Here is an 11,988-nt window from a genome sequence, read left to right as displayed (position 1 = left end):
AAACCCCTACATTCTGTCTTCCACAATCACATTCTCCATGATACCATGATAATTGTGTTTCTTTAATCAAAGCTTTATACTTAAGGAGATAAATTCTTAATTATTAATGAGTACCCTCCCCTCTCCCACTTCCTTCATTAGCAGACTTATGGTTTGAGCCTGCTGCAGCCAGGAGAAAAGATTAAATTTTGAAACCCCCTCCCCTCATAGCGGGAGTATGACCTCATGATCAGACTTTGGGAGAGGGCAACATCACGTGTCATGTCTGGCAAATCCTAAGGTGTGACCCTACGTATTCATGTCTTCTTTTCTACCTTTCTTCCCCTTTGAAATACATGATGGTTGGAATTGCAACATCTTAGATCACAAAGACAGAAGCTGCATTCCAAAGAGTGTAGGGGAATCCCGAGGAAAAGGAGACAGACGTAGGAGTCTGAGGAAAGGAGGACAGCAGGAGAACACCACCCACTGCATCAACCAAGCAGGGCTCACATGGACTCATAGAGATAGAAGCATCAAGCAAGGGGCCTGCAGGGGTCTGCCCCAGTCCTCTGTATATGTTGTAGCTGTTAGCTTGAGGCTTACTGTATAAGCATGGGATCTGACTTTGGACCCCTAACACTATGTCAAAAGCAGGCAGGGCCGTGCAGTCATGCCTATAACCCCAGCGCTGTGTCAGGTAGAGGACTGCTGGGGCCTGTTGGCTTCCAGGCTGGCTCCAGATTCAGTGGGAGACCCTTGCCAGATTCAGTGGGAGACCCTTGCTCTAGGGAACAGGCAGAGAATGGTGGGGCAGGACACCTGATGTCCTCTTCCAGCCTCTGAGTGCACACATATACATGGAATTTCTGCCAAGTTCATCATGCATTTCCTGAGTTAGACTGGGTTAGCAGGGTCATAGGGACAAAAGCCTAGGCCATCACAACAGAGACTGATGAGTAGTTGGTTTAACAATGAAGTTTATGGAAAAGTCAAGAAAGAAACTGGGTGTGGTAGCTGATGCCCTTAATCCCAGCACTCAGGAGACTGAGTCAGGATATTTGCTGCAAGTCTGAGGCTAGCCTGATCTACACAGTGAGTTCCAGGCCAACCTGGACTAGAGATTGAGACCCTGTCTCAACAAATAAATGACAATAGCAATAGAAAGACAAGACAAAAAATATTAAAGGTAGTCTCCCCCACCCCACCCAGGTGGGGACTTTGCTTTCGGATTCCTCCGTAGTTCCCAAGAGTCTGGAAGAACAGCTAGCCCATAATAGGGATCCAAATACATCCCTATTAAGTAAGCAAATGGATAGGAATGATGGCCATAGACCAATTTCTAAGTTGCTCCTAGCAAAAGAAAAAACAGGTATGATGATCGGAAAAAAAAAATTAAACTTCTTTCTCTGCTTGAGATAAGATGGCCGTGGCACTGCTGGGCACAGGGAATCCTGGCAGGCATGACAGAGAGATGTCCTGGCCCTTGGAGTCAATGCTTCCTGTGATATGTCTGGAGTGGCCTTCACCCTCAAGATTCTTTCTGAGATGTCTGCAAGGGATTAGCCTCCTTTGTGTCTCAGAATCCCTGCTGCCCCTGCCCTTCTCCCTGTGGCCAGCAACTCCCACCAAGGGTCTCCTTTGCCTTTGAGTTCTGCCAAGGCAGGAAGGAAGGGTGGTAGACAATCTAAAACAAATCATAACCACAAGGAAAAAAAATAGGAAAATAATGTACGACCAAAGACAATTTTAAAAATTAGAAAGGAAACGCTTACTTGACTATGTCTCTTTCCAACAGGAGGAAATAACTCAGCAATAGAACGGCAGCCGTCAGCTGATGGGTGCCTGAGCTTCCTAGGCCTCATACCCCTCTGCACACCCAAGCCCCAGTATCTTTGCTCACCTCTAGTAGTGCCCCTTTCTTCTTGTAGCTCCCTGGCATCCCAAGACATCCTGTCTCCTGCCCAAAGGACTGGACTAGAATGCCAGATGGGAAATATGCCCTAACAGTAAATTTTTGAAGGGCCCAGGGCTGCAGTTTGAAACAACACTAACCTGAATTTGAGTAATGGACTGGGACAGCAGGGTGGCTTCAGGGACCCCTGGGACTTGAGAGCAGCAGCCTTTGTTCCAGGCCACCCTGCCTCTTTATCATTCCCAGAGATCGTGTATATCTACATGCACACACTACTTCTAAAAACCCATAATGATCCTCACAGATTTTAGAATCCAGACCCACAGCAAGGTAGAAATCCTGAATGCATCCACTGCTGCCTGGGAAGAGAGAGCATAGTGCCATCCACTGTCCTGGCTTCTCTCCTAGCCAGTCAAGCTGACCCAGGAAGATAGCCATAGGAAGGAAAATGGGCCATTGGCTTCACTGCCTCCCACAGAGAGGCTCTGTCTCTGGATGGTCTCCCACAGAGAGCAGGAGCTCCGAGTGCCCTGTTTGCCCCTGTCTGGAGCCCATGACAACCTGAAAGCAGAAGGCTGGCAGCAGGAGTGGAGAGCTATGGGACCTCAGCGAGATTTCCCACATGCTAAAGTTGACCTGTGTTCAGAAGAGAAAAGGTACTGGTCCTCACCTTCCTGCAGCCTCTTTCCCGAGCATGACTATCCTGGGAGGAACAATCAATATAATCTTCCCAATCAGGGGAGTTGGGACTGCCCTGTCCCTTGCCCCTGATGTATCCTGTAAGGCTGAAAACAGTGTCCAGCCAGCTCAGCAGGTGAAGGCACTTGCCACCAAGCCTGATGACCTGAGTCTGATCCCCAGGACCCACACAATAGAAGGGGAGAACTGATTCCTCCAAGTTGTCCTCTGAGTCCTCCATGTGTGCCACCACCCACCATGTGTACACATGTCATTCTCACACACACACACACACACACACACACACACACACACACATACACACACACATACACACACACTCCATTTTTTTTAATTACAGAAGAAAATAGCACCCATGTTTTTTTCTATTCATGAGTAGCCTTTTTTTTTTTAATGTGGAAACCAGGCTAAATGAAACTGAAACATTTTAAAAAGAGATGGGAGAATATGTGGGCTCACCTCATTATCTGGGATGGCATCAAGATGTGCCGGCTCTGAACATTACATTGTGGGTATCAGGATTTGAGGGGATGGGGTTCACTAGGAGCAGAGATCAAGATTGGAGTGTAAGGGTTGAAGAGTCTGTCCCCAAATCCTTGGGAACTTTTCTGTGCAGAGCTGAGCCTGTCCGGTAGGGTCTACCTGCAGGCACCAGGTAGACACCAGGCATGTGTGGCCCCAATCACACCTCCAAGCGTCAGAGCCAGGGTGGGCAAGCTCCAGTCTACCTGGTGCCCAATGCCTGTGTCTGCCCCACACCTACTGCCAGAACAATGAACGAGCAAGGGGGCTGGCCCATGGCATGTCTAAATCCTCTTCTTGATTAGCAAGAAGCCCGAGTCCAGGGGGTCCTCTATTAATTAGTGAAGGTTTTCCTCTTGCTGGAACAGTCCTGTCTGAGACTGGTTGATGATGACAGGCAGGTGGGGGTGAGGCTGCCATCCATAGGGGTTCTAAATCCAAGCCATGAGACACCGCCAAGACAGTGCCCAGAGCCCTGGGCTGTCTGTCTCTTCGCTATCCACAGGGACCTAGGCTAAGACCACCCTTGGCAGTCCTGTTCCAGATGACAAGGACACCAGCTCTTGCCAAAGCACAGGCTTTCTCCACCCCTCTCTGCTGTGTTCAGTTGGCCATCACGACACTCCCTTGACCCTGCACCAGGATAGGGTCCAGAACCCCAGCCAGAACCCTGCCTAGTGAGAGGCCAAATCCTTGACACCCGGTTCTGTTCCATAGGCCATCATCCTGCCGGGAGACATGGAAGACATGGGAGAGCTTCTGGGAAACAAAATGTGGCCAACAAGGCTGTCTTTATGTATTAGACCTGCTGCTATTCACTAGCTGGGTGACCTGGGGTAAATTAATTACCCTCTCTGAGCCTTCATTCCCCACTCAGTCCTAGGAATAATTACAGAACCTCAAGGGATTATTGTGAAGTGGAATGAGATAAATACTGAGTACTTAAAGCACTTAGCCCCTCCTGCCTCCAGGCCAAGCATCTTGTTTACCCTTGCTTTAGACACAAGGGCTGCACACAGTAGTGACTGTGTTCCCTTCGTTCTGAAGAAAAGACTAAATACACTGGGCCATTGTCACTCTTGCCAATACACTGTCTCATTCAGTTCCCACAAGAGCCTGGCCTGGTTCAGCACTCCCTGTCCATGAGTCTTGAGTGCAGGAATTCAATCAACTGCGGTTTGAAAATATTTGGGAAAAAAACACTTTGGGTCTGTACTGAATAAAGTACTGGCTTCCCCCCCTCCCCCCACTCCTTAGCCCAGTATCACGACTATTTGCATGCCATTCTCGTTGTCGTAGGGAGCTTGAGTAGTCTGGGGGTGACTTAAAGGATCCAAGAGGGTGTGTAGGACACAGCAAATACAGCACTGTCTCAGGGGAGGGGCTTGAGCATCCGAGGTTGTGCAGTCATGGAGAATAAAAGTGAGGTTATATACAGTTAAGGAATTTGTCATGGAGAGGTCGGGTCATCATCCTAAGAGCTCATAAACAGTGGTCCCTTGGGTGGGCCTATGTGTAGGATGCATAAACCATTGTGTCTAAGGACCTAACCTGAGGGTAGACCCACGGATAGAAGAGAAGTTGAGAAAGGGAAGAAAAGGAGCCAAAATCTGCTTGTGCCCCCTCAAAAGGAGCTGATGTCTGTGTTGGGTATCCCAGGTAGGTTGCAGGGTACAGCCATCTGGGTGGCCCAGATCCTGCTGAGACTTTCTTAAACAGCCCCACAATGTCGTAGGCTGAGGACTGCTTGACCTAGGACCCCGTGCGTCCCGCTATGTGCTTCCTGCATGAATCTACTGAAATCTGATCCCTTGGAGCTCATACTGGCCTTGTGCCAAGGTCAGCTCCAGCAGTGGGGAAATTACTCCCTTCTCCAAGTCTCAGTTATCGTCTGTGAAGTGAATATAACCGTAGCATCTACTCTATGCAGCTGTAGTAGGCACAGGAAAATGCATCACCAACAGGCCACACACAACAAGGCTCCTTGTGTGTGCTGAGCCAATGTCACTCATCCATACCTGCTGCTGCTGTTGAAGAGACGGAGGTGTCACTTGCCCTTCTCCCTCAGGAAGTGGTGTGCAACACGTACCACGGAAATCCAGTGGTTTGGCGCCTCACACCTCTCCTGTGCACTCACAGCAGGCTCAGCTTCCGTCGGGAACTTGTTTGGGTGAGTGTGGTGTGGGAAGCGCTGGCTCCCAGCATCACTGCACAGCACACAGTAGACTGTGAGACTGATGTGCCCCACCCCTGCTCTGCTCTTCTCTCCCAGTCACCGCAACCCTCACTTATTTCTCTTTCTCCAAGCAAGATGACGAGGCTGCACAGAGCACATGATGAGTTCAGTCACACTCAGGGACAGATGGCTGAGAGCCACTTGACTTATTCTTTCCCCAAGAGGTTATTTTACTTCTGAAACTTGAGCTAGGGAGATGGCTCAGTCAATAAGGTGCTTGCCTTGCAAGTACATGACAGCCCGAATTTTATTTCCAAAACTTACATCAAAAAATGCAGGGGCTGGAGAGATGACTCAGCAGTTAAGAGCACTTGTTGCCCTTGCAGAGGACCTGGGTTCTATTCCCAGCACTCACGTGGTGGCTCACAACCATCTGTAACTCCAGTTCCAGGGAATCCAACATCCTCTTCTGACCTGTGTAGGCACCAGGCACACGCAGGGTTCACAGACATGCATGCGGCAAAACATTCATCTAGATAAAATTAAATAATAAATCTTTTTTAAAAGTCCTGTCAAGCTAATCAAATAAATAAGCAACAAAAAAAAAACAACAAAAAAATGAACTTAGCATAGTGGCAGTAACTCATACCTGTAACTCCAGCAATGGGAGACAGAGACAGGCAGATCCCGGGGACTTCACTGGCCAGCCAATCTGTATTACTTGATGAGCTTCAGGCCAGTAAGAAACCATGTCTCAAAAAGTAAGGTGGATGGCACCTGGGGAATGATATCTAAGATTGTCCTCTGGTCTCCACGTATATGAGCACACACGTGTAATAGCAACAACAACACACACACTCAGGCACACACGCACACACACATGCACACACACACACACACACACACACACACACACACACACACACACTCAGTGCCTATGCTTGATGAATCTTGAGACAGGTGTTTTGAGCCTGGGCCCATTGGAAAGTCTGAGAGAAGGCACAGTTCTGTCCTTGGAGTAAAAATGGCCTTATCTTTTACCAGACTCACTATTTACCTGGTAACCAACCAGATTTGAGAAGGGTTCCTTCCAGGGAAGCTGAAGGAAGTATCCTTTATATATGCGCTTTATTGATCAACTCTGGTCACCCAAAAATATAACTAATGCAAATGGAACTAAAGTTTTAATTCTATTTGTATCAGTTAACTTTGATTTAAGTTTACCATCTCAGACTGTGACGTGAGACGGTGGGAAGGCGTTAGAGGACTGGTGTCTTAGCGGACACTAGGGACTTCCTAACGGTTAAGACTCTCATGGTCCCTAATATAAGTGCACTGACTCATTCATTCATGAGTTAACACTGGCAAGTGCCAACAGAGTGTAAAAGAGATGGTCTTGGTCTGTGGAGACTAGAGGGTCTGCTGGCCTGGACGGGTGGTTCTTTGAGGTGACTTTGTAACCAGAATCACAGAACCACTCAATGGTACAAACTCATCTTTCCAATGCCCTGTAGTGTTGTGGGCAAGAGGTCATTTCTGCCCCTGACTGTTGGGTTGCTGTAGATGGGTATCAGTATCTGCTGAAGCTTGCAGTCCAAATAGGCTGAAGATTTGCAAGTTGTTCATCAACAGAGATTCTTTTTTTCTTTTGCATATGTGTTCATGTGAATACATGTTCATGGAGGCTAGAGGGCCACTTTGGGCATGATTCACAAGAAGCTGTCTGCCTTACTTTTTGAAACTGTGTCTCACTGATGGCTTGCTAGCTAGTTGTGAAGATCAACTTGTCTCTGCCTCTCCAGCACTGGGACTGCAAGCCTGTGCTGCCTCACATGATTTTTTGGGTGTGGGAGGTCCTTCTGTCTATGTGTTGCTTTTATTGGTTAATGAATAAAGAAACTGCTTTGGCCTATAGCAAGGCAGAACTTAGCTAGGTGGGGAAAACTAAAGTGAATGCTGGGAGAAAGACGGCAGAGTAAAGAGAAGCCATGTAGCCCCTCTGGAGACAGATGCTGGAGGCGGAACTTTACCTGGTAAGCTACAGTCACATGGCGATACACAAATTAAAGGAGATGGGCTAGTTTCAGATATAAGAGTTAGCCAGACATACGCTTAAGCTATTGGCCAAACAGTATTACAAATGATATGGTTTCTGTGTGATTATTTCAGGGCTGAGCAGCTGGGAACTAACTAGCGGCCCACTACAACAACTTTTTACATGGGTATTGTGGATCTGAATTCAGGGTCTCATGCTTGCATGACAAGCACTTTACCAACCAAGGCATCTCCCCAGCCCTGTCAATGGCAATTTCACAGTTAATTATCATTATTGTATTATTATTATTAATAATTATCATTGCTGTTGATGGAGGTCTTGCTATGCAGCCCTAACTGCCCTGGAACTCACAGAGATCCACCTGCATCTACCTCTGGTGTTAAAGGCATGCACCACCACACCAGGCCTCATGGTTAACTTTGAATGAATGTAGGGGTACAGGCGACAACTCCTGGGAAATACAAGAACTTAGCTTGTAGCTTTTGTTGGTCCTGAGATGTCATTTCTTTCTGTCATCATCAGCTTCTCTAGTCCTGGGCTGTGGCATGAATTGTTTGTTTATTGTTGGTATTTGACTTAGAGTCTTACTCTGTAACCCAGGCTGGTCTCAAATTTACTGCTTATCCCAGGTTGGCCTCAAAGTCTTGGCAAACCTCAGCCTCCCCAAGTTGCCAAGATTACAGGGGTGAGGCTTCAGGCCTGGCTCGTGGTGGGAGGGTTGATCACCTTTTCAGAGAAAGTACTGATTGCCTTGCATGGCGGAGTTAGTGCTCAGGGTCCATTATCAGCATTACTGGTGAGGGAGTGACCACCAGTAAACGTAGGGAAGGCGGGGCCAAAATGAGTAAAGCTGCCAAACATACAAAATAGTGTGGCTCAGTTTATACGGTGCTTGCCTAGCATGTAGGAAGTCACAGGTTCAATCCTCAGCACCACATACACCAGACACACTGGCACACGCCTGAAAGTCCAGAACTTGGGAGGTGGAGACAAGAGGATCAGAAGTCAAGGATATCCTAAACTACATAGATGGCTTGAGGCAGCCTAGGCTACATGAGACCCTGTCTCAAACAAGCAAAGCAACAAGCAGAGCCACATTAAAACTGAGCATCAGGCCCACAGAGGTCTTTGCCAACCAGAAATTGAGAATCACAGAATCTACAGGAATCCAAAAGAGGCCTCCGTGGACTTGGAATTGCGCCCATGCAAGTTTGTCATGCCAGATTTAAGATCCCATATTTGGGCCCTGAATTCTCACATGGGAATAGACTGAACATGGCTGAGCCCCTCCAGCTGCAGTGCTCTGAGAGCCACCTGTCTGGCTGGGTCATTTTTAGTGCTACACACACACACACACACACACACACACACACACACACACACACACTGAAGCCAAGTGAGTCCCAGAGCTCCACAAGTGAACACACACAGAGCCCAGGATTCAGTTCCAAATGATCCATTTTGCAATAACACAAGAATTTCCAGTAGCGTCGGCTAAAGAGCAAACCTCCCCAAATGGTCAGCTCTGTGGGACTTCTGCTAGTGAATTCTGGAGGCACCGTGACCCCTGCCAAGGAAAGGGGTGGGCCAGCATCCATGGAAATAGACAAAACAACCCCAAAGTGGTCCAAGTTACACACTATAGAATTTAAAAAACTTGTTAGGGTGAATGACCTCTTTTTGTTTGCCGCTGTCGATAGCCGGGCACGGTTACAGCTCCATCCTGCTGGCTATCTGAGGCCCTCAGTGTGGCCTCTCTCTGTCTTGTCAACATGAAGCCCTTTGACCTCCAATTCTACTGTTTTGGTTAAAACGTCAGAATTTTGGTTATTATTAATTTTTAATTTTTATCACATTAATTCATGTATTTGTGCATGTTGCAGGTGGGGAACAAACGTACATGCCATGCTGTACATGTGAAGGCTGATTCTTTCCTTCCACCATGTGGGTTCCAGGGGTTGAATTTAGGTCTTCAGGCGTGGTGGCAAGTATCTTTACCCACTGAGCCATCTTGCCAGGCCCATTATTGATTTGAAGGAGAAGAATAGAAGTCAAGGTGCCAGTTTACTGTGTGAAGACGGGACAGCGTGTCAGGATAGGGAAGGGAGGAGAGGGGTGGCTTCCAGTGAAGTCACTCAAAGACTCAGTTCTGCAAATGTTCCAGGAATGTTCTGGGTGCCTGAATAGGGGCCGGATTGTAGGAAGGAATGTGAGTTGGCATCCCTTGGAATGACCTCAGCCTCTGGAGGACCTTCCAGACTGGACATTTCTGAAAAGCGGCAGCCCCAGCTGCTCGGACTGCTAGAGGCTGTTGGTGTTTGTTCTTCCCCCATCATCTGCTGAGTCACACTGGAGTTCCTAGGAGCAGGGAGGAGACTCAAACCTTGGCCAAATGTGGCAGCCCACTTACCTCCTCGCTGTCTGACACCGGGCAAGCCTGCCTGTCTCTCTGAACCTCCTTATCGTAGCTAGAAGCTGGATACCCTGAAGTCTGTCACGTGTGCCATTGGAGGGCAGTGCACACAACTGCAGAGAGTCATGTGACAAGGCGGTATTTCCATTATTGGTATTGAACATCTCTGCTCAAAATTCATGCTGTGGGAACCCTGGTGAACCCCACTCAATTTGAATTTTTCTTAAACCCTTTAAAATTATACAATTTAATAAATTGTGTGTGGGTATGGGGGAATGTACGTCACAGGGTCTGTGTGCATGTGTGTGCTCACACAAGCGCATGTGTGTGTGTGTGTGTGTGTGTGTGTGTTGTCAAGCTTGGTAGCAAGCACCTTATCAGCTGAGCATTTTGTCAACTCCATCTTAAGTTTTTTCAAAGAACCCTCTTTCCACTGTCATTGGAAATCTTCAAAATAACCAAAAAAGCTCTTGGATGTAACTCCAAGAACTCCTGGTTTGATGTCACTGTTTCTGGGCCATGGATCTTGCTGTGCTGCCTTGGACGCACTAGCGAACTGGGACAGACATTTGACACTCCATGTTTATTGAGTATCTGCTTCAACACTGACCTTGGCTGTCAGTTTGACATGTGTGGGAAGAGAGACCCTAAACTGAAGAATCACCTCTGTCAACCTTGCCTGTGAGCATGTCTGTGGGGGCATTTTCCGGATAGAAGAAAGCCTAGCCCACCATGGGCGGTACCATCCCTTAGGCAGGTAAGCGTTGTCTATATGAGAAAGGGGCTGACTGCGAGCCTGAGAGCAAGCCAGGTGGCAGTGGTCCTCTGTGTGTGGTTTCTGTTTCAAGCTCCTGCCTTGAGTTCCTACCCTAGTTTCCCTCGGTGATGATGACAGACTGTAACCTTTCAGATGAAGTAAACCCATTTGTCCCCTAGTTGGTTTCTGTTGCATAAATCTAATTGGTCTTAATAATAAAAACCCGGAGTCAGGTATTAGGGGGTGAAAGCTGAAAGATCTCAGAAGCAGAGCAGTCAGCCACTAGTTCTTGCCTCTACGAGATCCTCAGACCGAATGGGGTGTCCTGTCTCTCCAAGTCCTCAGACTGAATGCTGTCTCTACAAAACCTCAGACTGAATGCTATGAGCTCCTGTGTCCTCCTGCCTTATATTCCTCTCTTCCCAGTCATATCACTCCTGTCTCCACCTCCCTGGTGCGGGGATTAAAGATGTGAGCCACCACCACAAGGCTCTGTTTCTCTTTTAGACTAATTCAATATCCTGTAGCCCAGGGTGACCTTGAACTCACAGAGATCCACCTGCCTGTCTCCTGAGTGCTGGGATTAAAGGTGTGTACTGTCACTGCCTGGCCTCTATGGTTGACTAGCGTGACCAGCTCCACACTTCCATCTCCAGGCAAGGTTTATTTGTTAGAGCACAAACAAAATATCACCACAGGTTTTGGTTAATGGCTGGTCGCCCCAGCAGTTAGGCAGATGACGATGGACTTCTGTATGGTACACAGAGCACATGTGGGGCAGAAAGAGCCATTGGTTCTCAAGAGGGTAGGAAGGTGCTAACTGTAAGAGCCAAGTCTAGGATGCAGTTTGTTGAACAGTGGTGAGGAGATGGAATGAACGGCAGAGCTGGGCAGGATGGACTGAGAGTGTAGGGGAAGGTGTGGGCAGCAGTGGAAATGGGGGTGGGAGGCAGCTTCACAGACAGAAGAAAAATCGAGCAGCTGTGGTAAAGACAAGGTTGTTAGCCTGGAAGAGGAATGGTGGAGATAACTTCTCACAAAGAGGGATTTGCTGAGCAGAGTTCTGAAGATGGGTTACACAGGTTCAAGTGCAGGCAAGAGCGGGGGGCGGGGGGGGGGAGACAGGGCAAAGGTCAAGTGCCTGGAGCTGAGGGGATGTGCAGAACATACAGATCTTTGTTGGCCATCACGAGGTACCTCACTCCGTGTGGTGTGGAAGAGCACACTGTGGGGTTCTGAGCACAAGAGGCCTGGTCTATTTTTCCAGGGGATCTCGCCATTCTTCCTAATAGAAGAGCTGGGGCTGAAGAGATAGCTCACTCAATCGGTGAAGTCCTTGCTGTGTAAGTACCAGGACCCAAGTTCTATATCCAACACCAACATGAAGAGTGAGGCAGGAGACTGAGCATCGAAGAGGCAGAAACAGCAAACGCTCAGGGGACTCATTGGCCAGCCCGCCTGGCTTGTGCGC

Source organism: Microtus ochrogaster, chromosome 5 (assembly GCF_000317375.1).
Source record: "Microtus ochrogaster isolate Prairie Vole_2 chromosome 5, MicOch1.0, whole genome shotgun sequence".
Taxonomy (NCBI): Eukaryota; Metazoa; Chordata; class Mammalia; order Rodentia; family Cricetidae; genus Microtus; species Microtus ochrogaster.
The sequence above is the reverse complement of the archived record's forward strand: the minus strand, read 5'-3'. Positions refer to the sequence as shown.